The sequence below is a fragment of the Hyperolius riggenbachi genome, chromosome 2 (genome assembly GCF_040937935.1).
Source record: "Hyperolius riggenbachi isolate aHypRig1 chromosome 2, aHypRig1.pri, whole genome shotgun sequence".
In the NCBI taxonomy this organism is placed as follows: Eukaryota; Metazoa; Chordata; class Amphibia; order Anura; family Hyperoliidae; genus Hyperolius; species Hyperolius riggenbachi.
In genome coordinates, this window is record NC_090647.1 from 87,547,180 (window position 1) to 87,574,465 (window position 27,286).

At 47.1% G+C, this 27,286-nt stretch overlaps 1 long non-coding RNA gene across 1 annotated transcript in view; it reads right to left on the bottom strand.

Annotated features, from left to right (window-relative positions):
• LOC137543959 (uncharacterized) overlaps nucleotides 1-26,252 on the bottom strand; it is a 66,265-nt gene extending 40,013 nt beyond the window's left edge. The window contains exon 1 of the long non-coding RNA XR_011025676.1: nucleotides 26,157-26,252. This is a non-coding gene — a long non-coding RNA (uncharacterized lncRNA). The remainder of the gene's footprint in view (nucleotides 1-26,156) is intronic.
• Between the last annotated feature and the right edge of the window lie 1,034 nt (nucleotides 26,253-27,286).

Genomic DNA, 27,286 nt, shown 5'->3' on the forward strand with positions numbered 1-27,286 from the left:
TCGTTCAATTTCCCCATTATTTCTGTGCAAAAAAGTGTTTCAATTAATTTCCAATAATTTTCAACCATTTTTTTTTTTTTTTCAATCTATTTTTTTTTTTATATTGAATTCAATACAGGTTATTGTGTTGAACTCAATAAAAAAAATCCGCCAAGAGACATGGAAGAAGGCACTGGGAAAGCTATCAGAGGTACGCGACGAGGGATCAGCACGCCAATGGTGAGTATAAGACCCAGATGTATAGCCAGATGTATAGGTAGCCAGATGTGCAGCCAGGTATAGTTAGCCAGATGTGCAGCCAGGTATAGTTAGCCAGATGTGTAGCCAGGTATATAGTTAGTCAGATGTATAGCCAGGTATATAGTGAGCCAGGTGTTTAGCCAGGTATATAGTGAGCCAGGTGTTTAGCCAGATATATAGTGAGCCAGGAGTTTAGCCAGATATATAGTGAGCCAGGTGTTTAGCCAGATTTATAGGTAGCCAGATGTCCCCCCCCCCCGATCCTCTCCCCCCCCCCCTCCCCATCTCAGCCCGTTGAGTAATACCGTAGATCTACTCACCTGAGGGCTCTCTCCAGCGACGGCTGCAAAAGCACTTCCTCTTTCATCACCAAGTCTCGTTCTCTGTACAGTTACATTACGAGACTTGGTTATGTCACCAAGCCTCGTAATGTAAATGTTCAGAGACCGGGACTTCGGAGATGGAGGAGGGTGTGCGCCACAGCCGTCGCTGGAGAGAGCCCTCGGGTGACTAGATCTATTTACTGAACGGGCTGAGATGGGGGGGTGGAGAGGATCGGGGGGGTAGGGAGGGAGGGGGGAGGAGGGGGATAGGCCACACAGAAGAGGGATCCCCCCGCCTGCACAGAGGGGGATTCCCCTGCCCGCACAGCCGCCGCATACAAGGGGGAACCACCACACGCAAGAACATTTTCTGCCCGCCGTTCCGCTGCCCAGGGATTCCCTAGGGTGACTGGATGCTTGTTCTGCACACTGGGGTAGCACAGATCGCTACCCACAGCGTGCAGACAGGCATCCAGCCATCCTGGGGAATCCCTCTGATGAGAAAAAAATGCAGCTGGCGGGGCAGAGAAACAGGAAATCTCCCTGTCGGCATGGACAAGCTCAGCTCGTCATTAACGTTTTTTGCACGTTTTTGCTGGACGAGCTCAGCTCGTCCATACCGCCAGGGTGGCTAAGGAAGGGAAAGGGGAATCTGAGGATTTGTACAGGAGCTTTAAGTATAGGCATTTATCAGCAACCAGCTCTCCAGTGCTATGGGTAAAAATTCCCATCACAAATTTTTAATGAAAAAAATGAAAATGTCCATGGCAAATGTATTTTCAGATTTTAAAGTAAACTGCTTATGGCACAGAGAGTTTATGTAGAACTTGATATTATATATGATCTCTCCTTATCTGTGTTACTTCACCATTTAGCTCTCCTTGGCCTGGTGAAGGTAGCACACAGCTATTTTACTATTGCGACTGCTGACAGCATTGACCATGAGTAACAAGAGCAGGGTATTAGGAGCATTACCCTAGCAGCATACGCGTTACCTAGGTAATGTGGTAATGTGGATCGCACTATTTAGGCAACGGGCGCTACACTGTCAGCGGTAGTAATGGTACAATTGCACTGCCTACACATGGCAATACTACCATGGGTTAGCAAATCAGGGCCCTTACTTTTTATCTCCTGACTTATCTTTCCTTATCTATCCTTACCCAGGAATTATCTCTTCTTATCTGGGGACATGCTGCTGTCTAATTATTATTTAGGCTACTGCCTCCAGGTCATTTAGGGTCATGATACTGCCATTATGTTTCCACTACAAACATGCGATGTGCATGTAATTTTTCAGCTTCTAATGCGCATTTGCATATTTTTTTATTATCATTTTTCTACAAAGCACTTCGGGATGAAAGTCTTATTGACACTGTATATGCAAAAACCCATGCGAAAATGCAGAAAATCATGAATGCCAACACATGCGGAAGCAGCATGTGGCATCTGAAAAATAGTAACCCTGTGTTTTTCTTTTTGGATGCGAATTTCACATCTAATGGAAACAGACACATAGGAATGAATACATTGGTGTGCGAATTTGTGTGTTAACAAAAAATGTACAAATTCATACAAAGTGTAAACAGGCCCTAAATAATTGTATTATTTGGGAATGTGCTGCTTTATTATGTTACTTGGGATCATGCTGCTCTTTATCCATTATTTGGGTTATGTGATGCCTAATTATGTTATTTGGGGCCATTTTTTTAGTGGACACACGGCCTAATTTTTATTTGGGGGACATGCTGCCTAAAGGTTACTTGTTTTAATACAATGCAGTGTTTCCCAGTGCAGCTGATGCATCTTCATGACTGGTGCCAAAGCTTAATGTATTGTAGCAGATTAGTTGGATGTTATGTTATTTAGACTGCTGTTTTGTTGTGTAAAATATTGTATCTGTTTACACCTGAAATATGAATACAGGATCCCAAACAAAAAGGGAGGGGGGGGGGGGTGTTAGACCCCTTGAAACATCTTTTCCATCACTTTTCTGGACAGCATAAATGTTTCTAGTTTTCAAAGTTCGCCTCCCCATTGAAGTCTATTGCGGTTCACGGAGTTTGCACGAACCCAAACGTTTGAGGAAGTTCGTGTTCGAGGTTCGCGAACCTAAAATCGAAGGTTCAAACCATCTCTATTTAGAAACAGATACTTACCTAAGGAGAGGGAAGCCTCTGGATCCTTATGAGGTTTTCCCCCCTGTTCTCGGTTCCACCGTTGCTGCTCGCAGACCCTCCAGCTGATCGGGGTCATGCTCCTCTTTTAGCTGATCTGAGGTCTGAAGACTGAAGTACCTCCACTGCACAGGACAGTGCAGCACCTGTGAGGCCCGAGGGTGGGGGAAAGGGGGCGGGCAAGATGCCGCCCCTTGGAAGATGCAGCTTGACGCACACGGCCCTGGATGCAAGTGTTTCCAAAGCCAGCCGACTGGGAACGGAGCTAGAATGATGGGACAGACCCAGAGCCTCCCCTCTATATATGTGAGTATCTAACCTGAAATGAGTTTCCTCCCATCAGGTTCGCGTTAAATAGTTAATATCTACATAACAACTGTCAATTAACTAAACCTGCTCTTTCCTCTTCTCCATCCAACTCTCTTTTTACCGAAACTCTACTCTGTCTTCCTTTGTCTCCAGCCAGGGAAAGATTTAAATGACACACAGTGATTTCCTGCTCACATCCCGATCATCAATGGCAAAGCAGGAACCGTGTATGAAATAGTATTTTATTTATGCATGCACGAAGTAGCTACTATAAATTCAAATAGAACAACAAAGAGAAAAAGAAATATAATCTAAACCTCACTTTCCATACAGACTGAACATCCTGTTAGGTGATTTGATTCACCTGCTTGTTGTCAGTATCTGCATAACAATGCATAGGAATGTTGCACAAGTACATCTCTGACGATGCATCACAATCCAGACAATCATATGACCCAAGACACATGGTAAATTGGGTCACTGTTAATGAAACAGTATCCATAGTGATACACAGACAGAGGCTGAGACCACACGTGCTGAGTGCTGACAATGTCACGCACAATGGGAAAAGTCTGTTAACAATTGTCAGTCTCATCTTCTACTGGTCGATACGGTAGAAGATTACAAAATGTGTAATTTTCCTGTAAAGGTCAGAAGCTATTCACACCCTAATAACATTATATGAATAATACACAGTATAATCTCATTATAGTAAACTTTGATATTCCGGTAGTAAAACTTTGGTATTGTGAACTAAATGTCCAGGTCCGAGCCAAGCACCATTATAAGTATATGGGAGAAACGCCTGGTATAGTAAACCCAGATATACAGTAATAGAACTTTTGTCATAGTAAACCTGTTTTTTGGCCCCTGCAGTATTCTGCACCTGACTATAGTGGAAAGTGGGCGGGCGCATGTGTCATACGTCAGAGAGTGGAGACCCATGAGCCGTGATTGGGCAGACTGGCAGCCACTTGAAGTCTGCTCGCAATCTGCATGCTACTCTGGGCCTATTATCTGTGACTTGCTTGTGCATGGCTGCAGCGCAACAGTATCATCCAGGTTGCACAGAATTGTGGACAGAGGAGCAAACTATAAGTACCATACCTGCATTAACTAGTGAGCTCTATGTTCCCTGTGCAAGCTTTCATGTGATTATTGCATGCAAAACCCTGCATATTGAGTACTGTGTGTTTTGATCTAGCTTAGGAACTGTCTGTGCTTGCTTTATGAAGCATTGAAAAGACAAAAATAACTCCCAATTGGTATGCTTTATGTGCTTGAATATGACAGTTTATGATATAGTAAACTTCTGATATAGTAAACTACTTTGCCCGATCCTTTGGACTTTACTATAAAGGGGTTCTACTATATAGAGAAAAGGGATTGGTGTGATAATATAGCAGCTTTGGAAATAATTGTCACCTGGCTGAAGGAAGCTGCTAATTTGATTTTCTGTATGGCAGTGTAAAGTACATTTGCATTCTATTTCCTCTGGACACTACAGCCTGGTAAGATGAAGGAGGCTGCTAAGTAGCAGCCATTTGTGGTCTGATGTGTCTGCATTGCTTTGAACTCTGTGTATATGTAAACAGCCACCCATTGTCCCAATATACAATCAGACTGTCTGAGTCTAGGAAGGTTCAAAGGGGAAACCTTTGAAATGTGCATGTCATAGCAATCCCAGATGTGACAGGGGGCTCTGCAGTGCCCCCAGGCTACAAATCGGCCTATATAAGCCTGCATAGGACATTCAAAACTCGTAGTTCCCCGGAGATAGCAAAGACGCTAGGACTATCCTGGTTTCTGACCAGCTGCTGCATTCTCCCGCAAACAACGTTCAGACCTTTATGCTGGTAAGGTTTGATTCCCGTTTTTATTTTTGCAAAGTTTATTGTTGTGTGTCTTTGTAATTTTTACCTTGTTTTTGTAAATCTTTTGTTTATATTTCCTTCTGCACTGTTCCACTTTTTTGGATTATTAAATACTTATTTTATAAGCCTGACTTCTGATGTACTAGCAGAGCTCGTGTTCCTAGAGATTGACTGCAGTGTAATTTGCGTTACAAGTTCAGTGCCTGATTGTACTGCTGGGACTGTGCCTTGCTACCTTTGTGATTGCAATGTGTGTGTGTGGCATTCCCGTATTTTGACCTAAGCGTGCAGCTGACTCAAATACGAAAATGCTGGACTGAGTGCAGGCCATTCGACAGCAGAGTGGGAGTTGTTGAAGTGTCTAGCAGCAGCTAGTGGTGGCAGTGAGAAGTGTTTTTGAGGGATGACAGCCTTGTGTTAGCTTGAATAAGGCTGCTTCCCCTCTCGATCTGGTCAGAAGCCCAGTTGGGAACCGTCTCTGCAGGCTTGCCATGGGGTCGGTTCCTGATAATTGGGATTATGCAAATAGGAAAACAACAGTAGGAAACAACATATTTGGCAACAATATTGGAGTAATGTTTTCCTCAGTTTCGGATTACTCTATGCCAGAGTGGTACAATATCTGTATTACACAGTGACATAGCTAAGGAGCTATGGGCCCCAGTGCGAGTTTCACATTGGGCCCCCCCCCCAAGCACTCTATACATAACAAATGATACTGTGCGCCAAAACCTACCAAAGACATCCACAGCGTCAGAGCAGCAAGAAGGGGATGGGAAACAGTTTGTTAATGATTACTACTATGCAAAACATCTATAGAAGTGATTATTACAAGCACAGGACCAATAAGGAGCTAATACTGAGATTGAGGGAGGGCCCTACGGCGCCCCTCTGACCCAAGGGCCCCAATGCGGTCACAACCTCTGCAACCCCTATTGCGTGTTTGGGGTTATACGAGGCCAGGACCATGCATACGAAGTGGCTTGCAACCGGGCTGGAAAGGCGATTCTACAGTGGTGCAACGGAGAGGCCCAAAACATCACAGAAGGAGCATCTAGACTACAGGGGGCTGGAGGAAGCCCCATGCAAGTATACCGTGGGAAGCGAGAGTTTGGGCAACCTTGTAAATCGTCATGATTTTCCTGTATAAATTGTTGGTTGTTACGATAATAAATGGCAGTTACAGTGGAGGAAATAATTATTTGACCCCTAACTGATTTTGTAAGTTTGTCCAATGACAAAGAAATGAAAAGTCTCAGAACAGTATCATTTCAATGGTAGGTTTATTTTAACAGTGGCAGATAGCACATCAAAAGGAAAATCGAAAAAATAACCTTAAATAAAAGATAGCAACTGATTTGCATTTCATTGAGTGAAATAAGTTTATGAACCCTCTAACAATAAAAGACTTAATACTTAGTGGAAAAACCCATGTTTGCAAGCACAGAGGTCAAACGTTTCTTGTAATTGATGACCAAGTTTGCACACATTTTAGGAGGAATGTTGGTCCACTCCTCTTTGCAGATCATCTCTAAATCCCTAAGGTTTCGAGGCTGTCTCTGAGCAACTCTGAGCTTGAGCTCCCTCCATAGGTTTTCTATTGGATTAAGGTCCGGAGACTGACTAGGCCACTCCATGACCTTAATGTGCTTCTTCTTGAGCCACTCCTTTGTTGCCTTTGCTGTATGTTTTGGGTCATTGTCGTGCTGGAACACCCATCCACGACCCATTTTCAGTTTCCTGGCAGAGGGAAGGAGGTTGTCGTTCAGGATTTCACGATACATGGCTCCGTCCATTTTCCCGTTAATGCGATTAGGTTGTCCTGTGCCCTTAGCAGAAAAACAACCCCAAAGCAAAATGTTTCCACCCCCATGCTTGACGGTGGGGACGGTGTTTTGGGGGGTCATAGGCAGCATTTTTCTTCCTCCAAACACAGCGAGTTGAGTTAATGCCAAAGAGCTCTATTTTGGTCTCAGCAGACCACAGCACCTTCTCCCAGTCACTCACAGAATCATTCAGGTGTTCATTGGCAAACTTCAGACGGGCCTGCACATGTGCCTTCTTGAGCAGGGGGACCTTGCGAGCCCTGCAGGATTTTAATCCATTGCGGTGTAATGTGTTTCCAATGGTTTTCTTGGTGACTGTGGTCCCTGCTAATTTGAGGTCATTCACTAACTCCTCCCGTGTAGTTCTAGGATGCTTTTTCACCTTTCTCAGAACCATTGACACCCCACGAGGTGAGATCTTGCGTGGAGACCCAGAGCGAGGTCGATTGATGGTCATTTTGTGCTCCTTCCATTTTCGAACAATCGCACCAACAGTTGTCACCTTCTCTCCCAGCTTCTTGCTAATGGTTTTGTAGCCCATTCCAGCCTTGTGCAGGTCTACAATTTTGTCTCTGACATCCTTGGACAGCTCTTTGGTCTTTCCCATGTTGGAGAGTTTGGAGTCTGCTTGATTGATTGATTCTGTGGGGAGGTGTCTTTTATACAGGTGACTAGTTAAGACAGGTGTCCTTAATGAGGGTGACTAATTGAGTAGAAGTGTCTAACCACTCTGTGGGAGCCAGAACTCTTAATGGTTGGTAGGGGTTCAAAAACTTATTTCACTCAATGAAATGCAAAGATGCACAGTGTCTCCATTTGCGGCAAGATGATGTTGTAGGTCTTTGGTGCTAGTCTGTGGGTTGACTCTGACTGTTCTCAACATTCGTCACATCTGTCTATCCGAGATTTTTCTTGGTCTGCCACTTCGAGCCGTAAGTTGAACTTGAGCCTGTGGTCTTCTATTTCCTCAATATGTTCCTAACTGTGGAAACAGACAGCTGAAATCTCTGAGACAGCTTTCTGTATCCTTCCCCTAAACCGTGATAGTGAACAATCTTTGTCTTCAGGTTATTAGAGAGTTATTTTGAGACCCTCATGTTGCTACTCTTCAGAGAAAATTAAAAGATAATGTAAACTTACAACTGACCCCTTTAAATACTCTTTCTCATAATCAGATTCACCTGTGTTGTGTTCAGAATTATTCTACCTCCTATGCTGTAAAGGGTTTTAGGGAATTTAGTGTACAATTGTAATTGTGTTCAGAATGAAATCTTACAAGGACTTTTTAAAGAACCAAATGCAACTAAAATGACATCAATTGTTTTTGTAATACAGTATTAAATGTTTTTTTTTTGTGATTTCTTCATTGACACAATTATTCAAACCCTTAAAGACTACCACTCTGAAGAACAGAGGTTAATTCAAGTGTTTTCGATCAGGTATTGAAAACACCTGTGGATGTTAACGAGCAGCAATCACGCATAATAAGTACCAATTAGGCAGATTTAAAATGACTGTGATACTCAGCTCCTTCTAGACATTTACTTGTGTGTTTACAAACATGGTGAAGTCATTCAAGAGAATGGTCCAGGAAGGCAAGAGAAGAGGTGATTTCTCTTCACAGGAAGGGCAATGGCTATAAGAAGTTTGCAAAGTTTTAAACATACCAAGAGACACAATAGGAAGCATCATTCACAAATTCAAGGCAAAGGGCACTGTTGAAATGCTACCTGGTCGTGGCAGAAAGAAGATGCTGATTTCGACTGCTGTGCGCTACCTGAAGTGCAAAGTGGAGAAAAGTCCCTGTGTGACTGCTGAGGAACTGATGAAAAGATGAACTGAAAAAGATTTGTCAGATGCGGGTACTGAAGTTTCAGCTCAGACAATAAGGCACACACTGCGTAATGAAGGCCTCCATGACAGAACTCCCAGGCGCACCTCCTTGCTGTCTCCAAAGAATAAGAGTCGACTGCAGTATGCCAAAAGTCATGTGGACAAACCACAAAAGTTTTGGGATAGTGTTCTGTGGACTGATGAAACAAAATTAGAACTGTTTGGGCCCAAGGATCAACGCTATGTTTGGAGGAGGAAGAACAAGGCCTATGAAGAAAATAACACCTTGCCTACTGTGAAGCATGGCGGGGGGTCAATCATGCTTTGGGGCTGTTTTGCTTCTGCAGGTACAGGGAAGCTTCAGCGTGTGCAAGGTACCATGAATTCTCTACAGTACCAGGAGATATTGGATGAAAATGTGATGCAGTCCGTCACAAACCTGAGGCTTGGGAGACGTTGGACCTTTCTACAGGACAATGATCCCAAGCATACCTCCAAGTCCACTAGAGCATGGTTGCAGGTTAAAGGCTGGAACATTTTGGAGTGGCCATCACAGTCAACAGACTTAAATCCGATTGAGAACCTCTGGTGGAACCTCTGGTGGGACTTCAAGAGAGTCTGAAGCGAGAATAAATCTCGCTTCAGACCTCATAGATAGCAGGGGCATGTGTGCCCCTGCTAAACCGCCGCTATCCCGCGGCTTAACGGGGGTCCCTGATCCCCCAAATCCCCTCCGTAAAGCGGGGGAGCGCTTCCTGGTTGGGGCAGGGCTAACCGCCGCAGCCCTGCCCCACGCGCGTCTGTCAGCGCGTATCTCCGCCTCTCCCCCGCCCCTCTCAGTCTTCCTTCACTGAGAGGGGCGGGGGAGAGGCGGCGATGCGCCGCTGATAGACGCGACTGGAGGCAGGGCTGCAGCCGTTAGCCCTGCCTCCAGGAGTGACCAAATATATGACCAACGCTTGCGGGGGTGGGTTTGGGGGTGAAGGGACCCCCGTTTAGCTGCGGGATAGCGGCGTTTTAGCAGGGGCACACATGCCCCTGCTAACTATGAGCTCTGAAGCGAGATTTATTGTCGCTTCAGAGTCTCTTTAAAGAAAGCAGTTGCAGCGCGCAAGCCTAAGAATGTGACTGAACTGGAGGCTTTTGCCCATGAAGAATGGGCTAAGATACCCGTAGATAGCTGCAAGAAACTTGTGTCAAGCTATGCTTCACGTTTAAAAGCTGTTATAACTGGAAAAGGATGTTGTACTAAGTACTAAGAATAAAAGGAGGGGACACACCAAGAGCCCAATAGTGTGATATTGTATAGATGATAATTAATAATGAGTAATATAACAATTTAATACTCACAAACCAGGGTTACCATTAGGCAACCACTGTGAAGGCAGGTGGGCAGGGATGCTCAAATTCGGATTCGGGAGATACCCGGATAGTTGCAATCCGGATATCTCCCAGTAATGCTGTGCGGGGTGGGCTGGGGGGGTCAAGCTTTCCTCTCTGACGTCTTCTTCGCGCGTCCTTCGGCGCCTCCCACGATGCGGTCCACGCGGCGGTCACGTGACTACAAACACTTCCTCCTTTCGGGTTAAAGGAGGAAGGGTTTGTAGTCACGTGATGCGCGTGGACCGCATCGTGGGAGGCGCCGAAGGATGCGCGAAGAAGACGTCAGAGAGGAAAGCTTGACCCCCCCAGCCCACCCCGCACAGCATTACTGGGAGATATCCGGATTGCAACTATCCGGGTATCTCCCGAATCCAAATTTGAGCATCCCTGCAGGTGGGGAGATTAACCTGACCACACTCAGGATTAAAAGTCGCTCTCTGTAGATGGGAAGAAGATGGGTACAACCCTCCACCAAAAATTTTCCCCATTTTACCTTATAATTCGCTTCAGTGCTCTCAAGCCTAGTAATCCACCACGTCCCGCCGCAAAACGAGCGCTGCAGAGCCCCCAAATCCCCAGGGGGCAATCTGGCCGGCATTTCCTGGAAGGGGCAGAGCTTTCAGCTTCAGCTCTGCCCCTCCTGACTTCAATTGACGCCTCTCCCTGCCCCTCTCACTCTTCCTTCACAGAGAGGGGCAGGGAGAGGCGGCGATCCGTGCGGCGATTGACATCAGGAGGGGCAGAGCTACAGCTGGAAGCTCTTCCCCTCAGCGCAGCAAAATCCACGACCAAGTTGGTCGTGGATATTTGCAGATGGATTTGGGGGCTCTGCAGAGCCCGTTTAGCGGCGGGGACACAGCGGATTACTTGGCTTGAGAGCACTGGAGCGACTTATAAGGTAACATGGGGAGAATAAGTTTGCATCAGCGTCTCTTTTTAAACCTGTTTGAGTACTATTGATATCTAAAGCAAACCATGATGCAAATACTTTCCAAACATAGGCCCTGATGAAGCCAGGAGGGGATGGAGTGATTTATCGCTGTGTATGTTTGCACACAAAAAAAATGATAGCAGTTGAACAACTGATGTACAATTCTCATAACTGTGACCTCATATTAGCTGTAAGTGCCATTGAATGATAGTAGTTAAAACATGTGGCTAGAATACACTACATTCCATAATAACAGAGACCATAAAATCACTGCATTACTTTCCTGTGCTTTACTAGCAGTGGCGTAGCAATAGGGGGTGCAGAGGTTGCGACCGCATCGGGGCCCTAGGGCCAGAGGGGCCCTTCCTCAAGCACAATATTAGCTCTCTATTGGTCCTGTGCTGGTAATAATCACTTCTATAGATGCTTTAAATAGTAGTAAACAAACTGTTTGCCATCCCCTTCTTGCATCTCTGACACTGTAGAAATCCTTGGAGGGTTTTAGTGCACTGTATCAATTGTTATGTATAGAGTGTCAGGGGGCCCTATGTAAAATTTGTACCAGGGCCCATAGCTCCTTAGCTACGCCACTGTTTACTACATTCTGTACTATCAATATTTTTCTGTACAGAACCATTGCAATAAGCTCACAAAAGCACTTCTCAGGCAAAGCAGCCTCTGATTTCTTCTCTGCAGTTAACAGGAAGTGTTCCATAAGTAAGGCTGGTTCCTATCGCTTATGCAGCATGCCCTCTTGTGGTCAAATGTGATCAATACATGCAAAATCTTTATACTGTAGTCTCCCCTCACTTTAATCGAGTCATCATGGATTTTTAAAGGACATTATTACCCTGGGAGTAATCATCCAATGGCTTCACTGCTTAGTAAATAACTGACAGTAAATACAGCCATGATATGGCTGAAATTGCATTCTTGTTTTGGATTAATAACTCACTATATGGGATGAGAATGATAGCCATGGTAATACAGTAAAAGCAAAAAGAAAAAGATATAGCTTCCATGTCTATGTCATGACACAGAGTCAGGCCTTGTTCATATTATAAATCGCCAGTGCTATCGCAAGCGCTGAACGATTTATGGAGCGATTTTAAAAGCGCTTTTCTAAGTGCTTTCTGGGCGATCTGTGCTTAGAAAAAGTGCTTTTCTAAGCGCTTTTCTGTAGCGATGATTTTTTCACTTGCTGACGTCAGTCAGGGAGTGAACTCTTTGCCCCAGAAATGAATAAATACAATGTATTTATTCATTGAGAGTGCTCGGGAAATCGCTTTTCAAAGCGCTTTGCAATTTCCCTATCTTTTCTATTGAACAGTAAATGATCAGAAAATGGTGCCGTAGCCACGTTTGCAATTGGATAGAAAGCTCATCGCTCATGTGAGAACACTCAAATAGAGCAACATTGCAGAAGCACTTTGAAGGTGATTTTAAAAATCACCAGCGCTTAAAAAAAAAATTCGAAATTTCCCCAAGTGTGAACAAGCCCTCACAATTTATCAAGTTGGCATTATCCAGACATTAGGGTTATTCATTTGCAACAAGACAATATACTCTGTACAGCGCTGCGGAAGAGGTCAGCGCTAAATAGATACTAATTAATAATAATAATAATAACTTCTTTGAAAACATGCAACTGGATCACATGACTGTGCCGTCATCTACACTGAGCAAAAATATGAACGCAACACTTTCGGTTTTGCTCCCATTTTGCATGAGCCTCCTTTAATGAGTCCTCATCCACCCCCAACCTCCTCTCGGTAGGAGTCCCTCAAGGCTCGGTCCTTGGCCCCCTACTGTTCTCCCTATACACATCCTCCATTGGCAAGGTTATCTCCTCCAGGGGTTTTAACTATTATCTGTATGCAGATGACATACAGGTCTACCTTCACACCCCTGACCTATCCACCACTACCATGGAGAAGGTCTCCTCCTGCCTATCAGCCATCTCCTCCTGGATGTCCGCTAGGTTCCTGACACTAAACCTGGACAAAACAGAATTTATGATCTTCCCACCCCGGCCATCCCTGACCCTCCCAGATGTGAATATCACTGTTAACCACACTATCATTCGCTCTACCTCTCAAGCCCGCTGTCTGGGTGTCACCTTGAACTCTGCACTCTCCTTAATCCCCCACATCCAAAGCCTCACAAAGTCCTGTAACTTCTACCTCTGTAACATCTGCAAGATCTGCCCTTTCCTGACCTCTGTCACCACTAAACTCCTCATCCATGCCCTCATAATTTCCCGCCTTGACTACTGCAATGCCCTTCTGTCTGGTCTACCTATGATCCGAATTGCCCCTCTGCAGTCTGTCATGAATGCGGAAGCCAGAATTATCCACTCCTCCTATCACTCCACCTTCAGCGCCTCCCCTCTGTGTATCCCTCCACTGGCTTCCTATCCAGTCCAGAATCAGATACAAGATATTGTGTCTGGCCTACAAATCTGTCCACAAAACCTTCCCAGCCTACATTTCCAATCTTACCCAGAGGTACACGCCTAGCCACTCACTCTGTTCCTCCAATGAACTTTGCCTGCCTGCCCCCTGCATCACCCAATCCCATGCACGCCTCCAGGACTTCTCAAGAGCTGCTCCAACACTATGGAACTCCCTCCCTTCCCCCTATTAGGGTTCCCCCCTCCTTCAACATCTTCAAGAAGGCCCTCAAAACTCACCTTTTTACTCTGGCCTACCCCCCCCCCCCTTCAATAGTGCTTTAAACCCGCAGCTGAACTCTGGTCCCCTATCTTTCCTGCCCCCACATCTCCCTCTAGATTGTAAGCCTTAGGGCAGGGTCCTCCTCCTTATGTCTCCTACCTGATCACGCACCTTCATTACCGTACACGCATTCCATGGATTTGAGTGACTAAGCATTACCTTGTACTCATACTGTGCTGCGCGATCTGGCTTGCATCTATTCATGTATTGCCTTATTGCTCTATGTCACCCCTAAATATTGTCTGTAACCTTAACTAATGTACAGTGCTGCGTAATATGTTGGCGCTTTATAAATACAATAAATAAATAAAATAAATAAATGAGCCAAACTCAAAGATCTGAAGTATTTTCTACATACACAAAAGACCCATGACCCGGCAGCATTCATAACTCACCCCCTAACCCTATACCTTAACCCCATCCAACCGCCAGACTTATCCATACACACTTCCCCCCCTTTTTTTATCATTTATAACACAGCTATGACCGACACTTCCCCTACACTCATACAACCCAAATAAAAGATCATACTCCTTTTATCGTTGGATTGATACTTTAATGTCGGCAAATACAGCAAATACACAACATTACAAAAGAAGATAAATAACATTGAAAATTCAATAATAACAAAACACATCAATGTAAACATAACCCCAGATATTCTTGAGAAACTTCTTCCCCCCTACTAGCTGGTGGCGACCGAGGAGCCCCCATCTTGATTAACTTCCACTCACCACCTGCATGAAACCAAACAACGGCCGTCCAAACCATACCAGAAGTTCCCTGGGCTAACATGCGAATTGAAAGTTACTCACCGTCCATACACCTACAACCATTGTTATCCCCCATCAATTTGTAAAGACCATGCATTTTTTACACTCCAAATCCACATATTCCGACCCCTCAGCCCCATTTTGCCACCATTACTAGCAGAGGAGACTGCCGCCGAAGCTGTGACATCTGAAAGGAAACAAAATTAAAATTGCTATCAGCCCCAACAGTAGCTTCACGGCTAATACCCCTACCCTAAACAAACGAATGCCTTCCATCACCCTCAAGTGCCATAACTATCGGCACCAACTGACAAAATAACAAATAGAAAACAGCAAAGTACCCCAACTGCCCCCATGCCTAACTACCCAACAATAGGGAGGGTGGGTGGGAGGTTTTCTCTGGCTGCCAGCTACGGAGGTACTGACCTCCTCCCACTAGCCCTTCCTATGCTGTTGGCCCTGCCTCTTCTCCCAGCACGTCCCTAACTAACCCAACTCCTCCCTCCCAACAATTAACCCCTTAACACCCTGAGGCAAGTTCGTTAGAACTTACCAGGGTCATGATGCTCTGAGCTAAAGGCACAGAGCATTTCTTTACTCTCAAATATTGTTCACAATTCTGTCTAAATCTGTGTTAGTGAGCACTTCTCTTTCGCCAAAATAATCCATCCCACCTCACAGGTGTGGCATATCAAGGTGCTTATTAGACAGCATGAATATTGCACAGGTGTGCCTTACACTGGCCACAATAAAAGGCCACTCTGATATGTGGAGTTTGATCACAGAGCACAATGTCACAGATGCCGCAACATTTGAGGGAGCGTGCAATTGGCATGCTGATCGCAAGAATGTCTACCAGAGCTGTTGCCCATGAAATGAATGTTCATTTCTCTACCACAAGCCATCTCCAAAGGCGTTTCTGGGAATTTAGCAGAATAGCAGTAGATCCAATTGGCCTCACAGCCACAGACCACGTGTAGCCACACCAGCCCAGGACCTCTACATCCATGATCATCTGAGACCAGCCACCTGGACCTCTGCAGCAACAATCGGTTTGCATAACCAAAGAATTTCTGCACAAACTGTCAGAAACCATCTCAGGGAAGCTCATCTGCATGCATATAATCCTCATTGGGGTCTGGAGCTGACTGCAGTTTGTCTTCTTAACCGACTGGAGTGGGCAAATGCTCACATTCAATGGCGTCTGGCATGTTGGAGAAGCATTCTGTTCACGGATGAGTCTCAGTTTTCAGTGTGCAGGGCAGATGGCAGACAGCGTGTGTGGGTTGTGTGGATGAGTGGTTTGCTGACGTCAACGTTGTGGATCGAGAGGCCCATTGTGGCGGTGGGGTTATGGTATGGGCAGGGGTATGTTATGGACAAAGAGCACAGGTGCATTGTATTGATGGCATTTTAAATGCAAAGAGATACCATTACAAGGTCCTGAGGCCCACTGCGTCAATTATCCACGACCATCACCTCATGGTCCAGCATAAAAATGCACGGCCCCATATTGCAAGGATCTGTACACAATTCCTGGAAGCTGAAAACATCCCATTTCTTGCATGGCCAGCATATTCACCAGACATGTCACCCATTGAGCATGCTTGGGATGCTCTGGATTGGCGTATACGACAGCGTGTTCCAGTTCCTGCCAACATTCAGCAACTTCGCTCAGCTATTGAAGAGAAGTGGACCAAGATCCCAACAGCCACAAAATCGGCTTGTGGCCCTTGGGATCTTGGTGCACTCCTCTTTAATAGCTGAGTGAAGTTGCTGAATGTTGGCAGGAACTGGAACACACTGTTGTATACACCGATCCAGAGCATCCCAAACAGTATCTAACTTTCCCTCCCTAGCCACCACACCTTTCATTTTTTCAGTTGTGGTATCCTTTAAGGTGAAAGTAGCCCGTGGGCTGAAGTGATTGAATTTACAGTATAAATAAATGCTGCTGCTGTTGTTGTTGCTGTTGTTACACATCTTTCCAAACATAGCTTTCTAAAGTAAAAAAAAAAGATGCATAATCAGTTGACGTTACCCCTACTGCTACACAACAATTATCTCTAGCCCACTCACTTTCAGCAATAAACTGTACCCTTTACTGGGGTTATACTCAAGCACTCCAGTAGAATAAATACAGCACCCTCAATGCGCTTTCAATAATAACATAAATGAATAATAACCTCTTGAGGACTGCGGTGTTAAACCCCCCTAATGACCAGGCCATTTTTTGTTAATAGGGCCACTGCAGCTTTAAGGCCTAGCTGCAGGGCCGCACAACACAGCACACAAGTGATCCCCCCCTTTCCCCCCCCACCAACAGAGCTTCCTGTTGGTGGGGTCTGATCCCCCCTCCAGTGTTTATTTTTTATAAATATTTATTTTTTCAAATAAAAATGTGTATTTTTTTTTTCTGTTTGAATACCCTGCCCACCCTCCCCCCGCTGGCCAATCATTGTGATCGGCTGTCATAGGCTTCAGCCTATGACAGCAAATCACTGCCGACACTCTGGAGGGGACCACCGTGTCACACGGCTGTCCCCAGTACAGCGTTGCCTTAGATTGCAGCGCTGTACTGCCCTAATAGATGGCGGTTTCGCTGTCTAACAGTCTCTGAGTGGCGATTGCTGCACGGAGGAGACTGAAGGCGGGCAGCATGTGCGCGGTCTCCTGCTAGCCCCATAGAAGACCGTTCACGCCAATGGGTGTGGAGCAGTCCTGGGGCTGCTGCACTGCTCACGCCAATTGGCGTGGAGCAGTCAGCAAGTAGTTAATATTCAAAAACAGCACAGCCCATAAATGGAAATAGTATATCCTATGTCTTCTACAGCAGCTGGTTTGCTGGAGGTATAGGTAGAGGCTGCCTCAAAGCAGAGCCGGTGTCCCGTCTGATATAGCTATCCGTCTGAAATAGCTACTTTCAGCACTGCGCATGCTTGCGCATGCGCACATCCATTTGCTCGTCATAAGAGCGGGGAGGGTCGTCTGAAATCGCTACGTTTCTGCCGAAACTAGCAAACCTAGCGCAGAACTGTTGCTAAATAAAAAGTGGCTACGAGCCGCTGTGCAGGCTTGCCGAGATCTCATCTCCCTTGCTTTATTACACAGCTGCGCTACTCGCAGGGCAGCTGATAATCCATCAATCAGGCTGATGTGCTTCTCCCTGCTTCCTCCTGAAGGCTGCGATGTCTGTCCTCCTCGTAATGGAATGCACAGCAGAGCGGTGTATAATATCGGGAATATCTCTGGCATACACCTCGTCTAGTGCTGTGCATCCCTCTCCCCTGCTCTCTCCTCTGCTTTCATCAGAGCTCCTCTGCTATCAGTTACATTCGTGCAGCTCCTGACTGACTTGCCATGTGACAAACTCGGGAACCAAACTACACTGGGCAGCTCTGATGAAAGTGCAGGAGAGGAGCAATGCACAGCGCTGGACAAGGTGCAATGTAATTATAAACTGCTTTGCTGTGCATTACAATACAAAGGTGTGTAGGGGACACACATTGCAGGGAGGGAGGGGGAGAATGTCAGCCACTGGGAGAGTGTGTGTGTGTGTGGGGGGGGGGGGGGGGGGGGCAGGACTGGCCTCAAATGACATCAATCTTTGTGGGAGGGTAATATATATGGGGAAGGTGAGGGAAGAGGGTCAGTAATGCTGGCCACTTAGTTTCCTACTTTGGGGGGGTTGGAATGATTCTGGCTATACATACGGGAACAAGAGGACCATTAGATTAGTAGGGGGGGGGGGGGGTGGTAGCACATGATATGCGGGGAAGGGCAGGGGGTAAGGTGCAGAGCAGGTGAAAACCGGGGCTGCCATAAGCACCAATATTAAGAGCCGCATTTAACGTTATGAACAGTACTTAGTAATGTGCTGCCCACATTGCGTTTTGTTCTGGTGACTGCTGCCCACATTGTGATTTGTTCTGGTGACTGCTGCCCACATTGCGATTTTTCTGGTGTCTGCTGCCCACATTGCGATTTTTCTGGTAACTGCTGTCCACGTTGCGATTTTCTGGTTACTGCTGCCCACATTGCGATTTTCTGGTGACTGCTGCCCACTTTATGATTATTTTCTGGTCACTGCTGCTCACATTACGATTTTCTGGAGACTGCTGCCCACATTGGGATTTTTTTGGTGACAGCTGCCGTCACGTCTCAGCATCCGGGCGCTCCCGTACGGCCATTCAGCGCAGCGCAGAATGAGGGAATCTCCGCTGCTGTCACGTCTGAGCATCCGGGCGTTCCTGTGCGGCTATTCAGTGCAGCGCAGCCTGAGGGAATCTCCACAGCCTGAGTATACGGGCGCCCCCATGCAGCCATTCAGCGCTCCCGTAGGGTGCCAGCTATATGACACTCGTTGGGTGGCAGTGGGGGTGCATAGAGGGTCAGGAGAAGCCAGATAAAGTTATATGGAGTCAAAACCACTGTAGAACCGGATGGTTATGCATAGCAAACTGAGTAAAATAGGCCTAAAACATCTCAAGGCAGAAAGGGACCATGTAGCTGTAATCTAAACATGTGGCTAATAAAGACCTCTGAGTGTCCGAGGATACCAGGACGTCCCCCGGCCCCCGCCCCCCGGTGCGACCCACGGTCGGAGAATGCCGCAGTGGCGGACCTGGACTGCGAATTACATTTTCACAGTTGTGAGCGCCTTGGGGAGGGGGGGGGGGGGGGGTTCAGGGGGAGCAAGCCCGCAAAACAAACAGCCAGAAAGTTGACAGCTTAAAAAGATCAGAGAATGGCCTCGATTCATAAAGCATTCCCGCATTCGGAAATGCTGAAAACTGCTCACTTTACCGACCACACAGCAAAATCTGTATTCATAAAGGCTTTTTCCGCATGAAAAGCCGACATTCGCGAGCAGAGTGATCAATCACCGCCTTGCGCGGTGATTATCATAGCAAAAGTAACAAATGTCAATTCATAAAGATTAGAGGTAGCGGTATGCGGACGGGTATTACCGCTACCTCTGATGTGGCGAGAAGCGTGCGGAATACATTGCAGTGAATGGGACAGACCTCCCAAGCAGCTGCAGAGAGAACACCGCACGGAGGGATTCTGCCTGCTTCTCCTGTTTCCGCATGTCTCCCGACAGCCTAACGCCTGCCTACAGCGGAATATCTCCGCACGCCTGTCACATCTAGCAAAATTTTTATGAATTACCACCCTGAAGGCGGAAATACCGACAGCGGTGTTTCCCCGCTCGACGTTACCTTCCCGACAGCACTTTTATGAATCGAGGCCTATGAGTCCTTAATTTGTATTGATGGCCCAGCCCCCCGGGGCACACCGCGTGGAGGAGAATGCTGCAGTAGCGGACCTGGACTGTAAAAATACAACCAGGACGGCATACAAAACATTATCGTCAGTGCGGGTGACCCGGGGGGAGGGGGGGGTTAATCGGGTCAGTGCCCACTATAAGGCAGAATACCCATAAGGTGCGCATAAATGTCCAGGCTATAATCTAAATGTAGAATATGACAAGGTGAGAGAATCTCACGTATAGATCTGCAGATCAACCTAGGCATGGTTGTGCGCATCCCAGTATCTGGCTACCTGGCACATAGGGGGAGACCCAGGGATGCCAGAATGCCTACATTTGTATCTAAAGCTCAGCTCAGAAGCGGCATTCTAGCTGATTACATCACTTAAATGTCATGTTTAACCCATTCAGTGAATTTATGCTTAAAAAAAATCGAGCATAATAGTTTTTAAGCTGTAAGCAAGCTATTAAAGCAAAGTTGAAATGCTGAGTTATATTCCACTTTAAGTGACTGGGGCTCAAATTCACTAAAGGGACGTAGCCACAAACAACCAAATAGATCTCTATGCTGGATTAACTGCTTCCATTCACACAATTTTGATGCCAGGAACTCGAAAGCTCACAAACTTGGTCATTGAGTGACTGTGTGTCAAGGCTACAAAAACTGGGTGGAGTCAAAAACAGATTACCCTGGGAATATATAAACTGCAGCACCTTCTTCACTGTTAATGGCAGGGTTCGCAAACTTTGTACAGTTTGTTACTGGGTGTCTTGGATTAATATTCAGAAAAGTGGGTGGAGCCTTAAAAAGCCAATCAATATTCACCTGTTGATTTTCAAGAGGAATATTAAAATTGCTGCCATTATTGTGCTGTTAATGGCACAGGCCTCAAACCTGGTACAGTTGGTTATTGGGTGACTGGGGTTCAAATTCAGAAAAGGGGGTGGAGCCACAAACAGCCAATCAGATTTTGTTTTATTGATGCCAAGGACCTGAAAGCTCACATACTTGGTCATTGAGTGACTGTGTTTCCAGGTTACAAAAAGTGGGGAGAGCCAAAAACACATTCAAGGACAGAGGCGTAGCTAGGGCTTTCAGCGCCCGGGGACAAAGACTATTAATGCGCTCCCTAAGGTGAAGGCTGCGGCTCACGCTCACCCACCCTCCCTCCCTCAGTATGTACCTTCCAGCATGTTCCGTTCCACAACTGTTTATAGCCCCCCCCCCCCCCCCCCGGCTCACGCTCACCCACCCTCCTTCAGTATGTACCTTCCTGACCTGGAATGTTCCATAACTGTTTATAGCCCTACTGTGAAGATAAACAATTTCATCCATCCTACTCCTGGAAAATGTATTATTTTTTTAGAACCCCCCAGTTTTATTTTCTGTTTTAAAAAGCTAAAAAAAAGTAGGTTTAATGCTATTGTCTCATATGATGATGATTCAGCTTTTCCCATAGTCTCGCAGTTGTGACCCCATCATGTGACCCCCAACAAGACAAATTCAGCAATCATGTGACCCCCAACAAGACAAATTCAGCAATCATGAGGCCCCCAACAAATCATAAGGCCCCCAACAAGCCACATTCAGCAATCTTGAGGCCCCCAACAAATCATGAGGCCCCCAACAAGACAAATTCAGCAGTCATGAGGCACATAAATTGACAGCATTTCACATAAATGGGCAGAAGGCCCCCTTAATATGGTAGACACCTCTCACCTGGCTTCTGAATTCTCCTCTACTGGCTGCTGTGCCTGGCTGGCAATACTATTTTTGGCTGGATTTAGGATGATGTGTGGGCTGAAAGGCCTGGCAGTGATGCTGTGGCTGGGCTGGCTGGCATTGATGATGTGGCTGGGCTGGCTGGCGGTGATGCTGTGGCTGGGCTGGCTGGCGGTGATGCTGTGGCTGGGCTGGCTGGCTGGCGGTGATGCTGTGGCTGGGCTGGCTGGCAGTGATGCTGTGGCTGGCTGGCGGTGATGCTGGGGCTGGCTGGCGGTGATGCTGTGGCTGGGCTGGCTGGCGGTGATGCTGTGGCTGGGCTAGCTGGCGGTGATGCTGTGGCTGGGCTGGCTGGCAGTGATGCTGTGGCTGGCTGGCGGTGATGCTGGGGCTGGCTGGCGGTGATGCTGTGGCTGGGCTGGCTGGCGGTGATGCTGTGGCTGGGCTAGCTGGCGGTGATGCTGTGGCTGGGCTGGCTGGCTGGCGGTGATGCTGTGGCTGGGCTGGCTGGCAGTGATGCTGTGGCTGGCTGGCGGTGATGCTGGGGCTGGCTGGCGGTGATGCTGTGGCTGGGCTGGCTGGCGGTGATGCTGTGGCTGGGCTAGCTGGCGGTGATGCTGTGGCTGGGCTGGCTGGCAGTGATGCTGTGGCTGGCTGGCGGTGATGCTGGGGCTGGCTGGCGGTGATGCTGTGGCTGGGCTGGCTGGCGGTGATGCTGTGGCTGGGCTAGCTGGCGTGATGCTGTGGCTGGGCTGGCTGGCGGTGATGCTGTGGCTGGGCTGGCTGGTGGTGATGCTGTGGCTGGGCTGGCTGGTGGTGATGCTGGGCTGTGCTTGGCTGGTTGAAGTAAATGCTGGCCTGACTGGTGGTGATGCTGTGGCCTTTTTGCCAGTGATTCTGGGCTGGTTGGCTGGTGGTGATGTTGAGCTGGCTGGCCTAGATAGTTTAGGTAGTGAGAGGTGCCCCCTAGTTTAGGTAGCGCCAGGAGCCCCCCAGTTCAGGTAGTGACAGGAGCCCCCCCAGTTCAGGTAGTGACAGGAGCCCCCTACCTCAGGTAGTGACTGGAGCCCCCCAGTTTAGGTAGTGACAGGTACCCCCCAGTTTAGGTAGTGACAGGAGCCCACAGTTTAGGTAGTGACAGGCGCCCCCAGTTCAGTTAGTAACTGGTGACTCCCAGTGTGTGTAGTGACATGCCCCTCAGTTCAGATAGTGATAGGCACTCCCCAGGTTAGATAGTGACAGGGACCCCCAGGTTAGATAGTGACAGGGACAGCCCAGCTTCAGACCTCAGTATCAGCGGCTACCAGTTAGAGCAGGCGCACCGATCTCGGTGAACACCACGCTGTAAATGCGGAAGTGATGTCCGCTAGGTCCCAGTGCCCGCATAGTGGTCGCCGGCTGGTCGGAGGTCTGAAGCTGGGCTGCTCCTGCTTGACAGGGTGGACAGGCGGGGGGGGGGGGTCAGCGGGCGGCCATGGGGGGGGGGTGTAAAATCCCCAATGTGCGCCCTTGGGAACCTAGAGCCCGGGGGCACTTGTCCGACCCCCCCCCCCCCCCCCTAAGCTACGCGTCTGGTCTAGGGGCCTGGTGGATGCTACCCCCTTATAATCTAACTAAAAAAGTCAGGTGACCATCAGCAGTGCACAAAAATGGGCGCTAGTCTACTTTAGGGGACCCAGCAGGAAACCTCATAGGGAAATCTAGCTAATGTGATTGGGTGGACGGCATGCTCTTGAACTTCTAGGTTGTAATAAACTACACCCACCCTGTTCAGCCATTCACAATGCTTTGTGCGGTAAAGGATGCTGTGATTGGAGAATTGTTCCCTATGAGGTTTCCTGCTGGGTCCCCTAAAGTAGAGTAGCGCCCAAAAAAGTACTATCTTGTCTAGGGCCCTATTTCATCTTAATCCTTTTCTGTGCTACTCTGCATGTGGGTGGGGCTTAAAGGGAACCAGAGAGGATGAAGTATACATACCTGGGGCTTCCTCCAGCCCCATACGCACGGATCGCTCCCACGCCGCCGTCCTCCGCTGCCTGGAACCGCCGATACCGGGTCCCATCATTACCGCCAGTCGGACGGCGGACGTGGCCAATTCTCCACATCACAGGGCACTCCCTCCATACAGGTACGCGTATGGCTGCCTACTGCGCAGCCGCATGCGTACGGGTATGGAGGGAGCCCCTGTGATGCGGACAATTGGCCGCGTCCGCCGGAAGTGACGGCGTGGGAGCGATCCAGGCTTCTGGGGCTGGAAGAAGCCCCAGGTATGTATAAACTCTTTTTATATTTTATAAAATCATTCCTCTCTGGTTCCCTTTAAAGACGAATAAGTGTGGAAAGTTTGGGGCTTGTACCTGTGAGGCTTCTTGCACACTGCAAGCAATTCAGATTCAGATTCCGCTTTTTAATCTGTTTTTACTTCAGATTCAGATTTGCAGTTTGCTCCCTGCACACTGCAAATCAGAATCTGAATCGGAGGTAAAAACTGATTAAAAAGCGGAATCTGAATCGGAATCGCTTGCAGTGTGCAAGAAGCCTGAAACTGTAGGAGGAGTAGCGTATAGAAAATGGGGGGGCGGGGGCACCAATAATAATATTAACTAGATGGTGTCGTTTCTGAAGAAACCACAGGATGTTGGCTATGTGTCTGATTGGCTGTATGTGGCTCCGCCCACCTTGCCAAATTTTAACCCCAGTCACCCAGTGACCCAGTGTGCCAAGTCTGGGAACTCTGGCTTTAATACAGTGAGAATTACAGCTGTTTACATTTTCTCATTGAAGTCAACAGGGAAAATCTGATTGGTTGATTATGGCTCTGCCCACTTTTGGGGGTCCCCAAAATGTGACAAAATGTTTCAGCTTCACTCCATTAACAAATGACCCAAGTTTGGTGAATGTAACTTCAAATTTTCATTGGCCGCTGGTAGCTCCGCCCACTTCAGGGTGACCCCCCCCAAAATACATATTTTTATTTGGGGTTACACCTACAATATGTGGTCCGAGTTTGGGGAGTGTAGCTTCAAAACTGTACGAGTGGCAGTGATTTAAAATTTTTCCCTGTCAAAGTCAACACGGAAAAAGGGGTCTTCCAGGGTCCGCCGCAGGGACACGGAGGGTGGGATCGCTTATTAAAGCACAAGCAATATACTTCGCTACAGGACGAATAAGTGTAGAAAGTTTGGCGCTTGTACCCCTAAAACTGTGGGAGGCGTGGCGTATAGAAAATGGGGAGCGCTAATAATAACAATATTAATAATAATAAGAAGAACGAGCTGAACTAGAATAACAATACATTGGCTATTTCATATCCAACATAATAATTATTACATAATAAAGATCTGTAACCTATCACTCAAGGGCAAACAACATTATGCAGCATATACACAGGGTTTGTTTTTTGCCATTGTAGCTAATTCAGACAGGGTAGCTTTTCCGGACACACTGTGCTGTCTGATTTAGCTACAGGTAGCTAAATCAGACGAAGTAGCTAAATCAGACACCACACCGGTACAAGGTCCTCCAGCACCCAAGGCTGAGACACCAATGTGCGCCCCTTTATCCCTCCCACCCCAGCCATCAAACACTGATTGCTATTAGACTAAGATGCACCCCAGATCCCCCAACACCTCAATCTCTAGTTATTTTTATTTCTCTCTGCATCAAACAGAATAGGGGAATGATAGCTAGGTGAGTTGTGCGTCCCCTCCTACACTGCACCCTGAGGCTGGAGCCTCTCGCGCCTCTGCCTCTGCCCGTTCCTGCCTCAAAGATGTATATGTTAAGGCCAGAACCCGAAGTTTGGCCACTTCTAGTTCTGGCCGGCCACTTCGGGTTCTGGCCGGCCAATGCGCGAAGTGGCCGCTGCGCTGCGGCCAATGTGAGGAATGGAATGAATCCTGTAACATTCATGTATATTCTGACCGCAGCGCAGCGGCCAAACGTATCGCAACTTAGTTATTTTAATAAAATTAAGCCGGCGGCAATGAAACAGATGAAGCCGCCGGCTTTTTCTCTGCCTCTCTCTCTCTCCTTCCTCTCCCCGCCTCTCTCTCCTTCTCTTATTATGGGCAGCACTACGTGTCCCCCCTTCAGAGTCGTTCGTCGCGCCAGGGAGAGCAGAGCGGGGAGGCTGCAGACATCGCTTCTGCCAGCACCCCGCTCTGCAGGAACGGCAGGCTTCCCTGGTGCGACGAACGACTCTGGAGGGGGACACGTAGTGCTGCCAATAATAAGAGAAGGAGAGAGAGGCGGGGGGGAGGAGAGAGAAAGAGGCAGAGAAAAAGCCGCCGGCTTAATTTCATTAAAATAACTAAGTTGCGATAGGTTTGGCCGCTGCGCTGGGGCCAGAATATACATGAATGTTACAGGATTCATTCCATTCCTCACATTGGCCGCAGCGCAGCGGCCACTTCGCACATTGGCCGGCCAGAACCCGAAGTGGCCGGCCAGAACTAGAAGTGGCCAAACTTCGGGTTCTGGCCGTAACATATACAACAGTTCTCCTTTTCAGCACTCATTATTCAAAGAAGACACTGCCACCAACACACATTTGTCAGTGACTCATCAAATCTGTCGGACCACTACCACAATGTTCATATCACGCCTGTGAGGCATTCAATGGGCTCCTCAAGCAAGCACTTTTCCAATCGCCAATTCTTCAAGCAATTTCTTTCACTTTGTACCTCAGAGCAATAATAACTTTCATTGTGCAACATGTATAATAAAATCACAGTTTTATTAAAAAAAACACTCACATTCTTTTCCTAGGATTACAGGCATCAATTTTTTGTCCGCAGGCCCTCCTCCTAATGGTCTTCCGGTCAGACCGGCAAAGTAGATGTTGGTTTCTGGTGTACACACGACGTCAGAGACTCCGCCCAATTCGTTTTGTCACCTAAAACATGACTCATAACCCCTGATGAGTCATGTGTTAGATGACAAACTTGATGCTATATGCAATATCTCAAATGGGCCCCAGCCAAGTAACAACTTAACACTCATGCACTTTATTTTTACAAGGGGACATAGGGAAGGCACACACATACAATAAAGTCCTATCATCCAAATCAATACTTCAGAATGGTTGTCCCACTAAACTAGTGATGAGCATAATGACCTAATTACGATTATGTGAAATTTCATGTAATTTGCGAAATTACGATTATGGCTGTAATTGAAATTTTGAGAATTTTACAAAAATTTCGCATTTATGGGACATTTTGTAATTACAATAGTTTTTTTGTAATTACGATCGTTTATGTAACACAAACAAATCAGAATTTTCAGAAATTCGTCCGTTCTCAAAATTGTGTTCAAGTCCAGAGCCTCCTGATACATTTAAAGCGACAGCACTTGCAGGTACCTTTGCATTATCAGATATTAAGATATAAGTGTACCTTGACAAAGAGCACCTGTCTTAGAAGTGGCTGCAGGTAGAGCCTCCTGATACATTTAAAGCAACAGCTTGTGCAGGGACTTTTGCATTATCAGATATTGCAAGGCCGAAAACCAAGTGTCTCAGCATGCATGAATGCTAAGTGCACCTTGGCAAAGAGCACCTGTCTTAGAAGTGACTGCATGCATTTAAAGAGACTCCGTAACAAAAATTGCATTCTGTTTTTTATCATCCTACAAGTTCAAAAAGCTATTCTAATGTGTTCTGGCTTACTGCAGCACGTTCTACTATCACCATCTCTGTAATAAATCAACTTATCTCTTTCTTGTCAGACTTGTCAGCCTGTGTCTGGAAGGCTGCCAAGTTCTTCAGTGTTGTGGTTCTGCTATGAACTCCCCCTTCCAGGCCCCTGTATGCACACTGCCTGTGTGTTATTTAGGATTAGAGCAGCTTCTCTCTTCTCTCTTATCTTTTACAAGCTGGATAAAT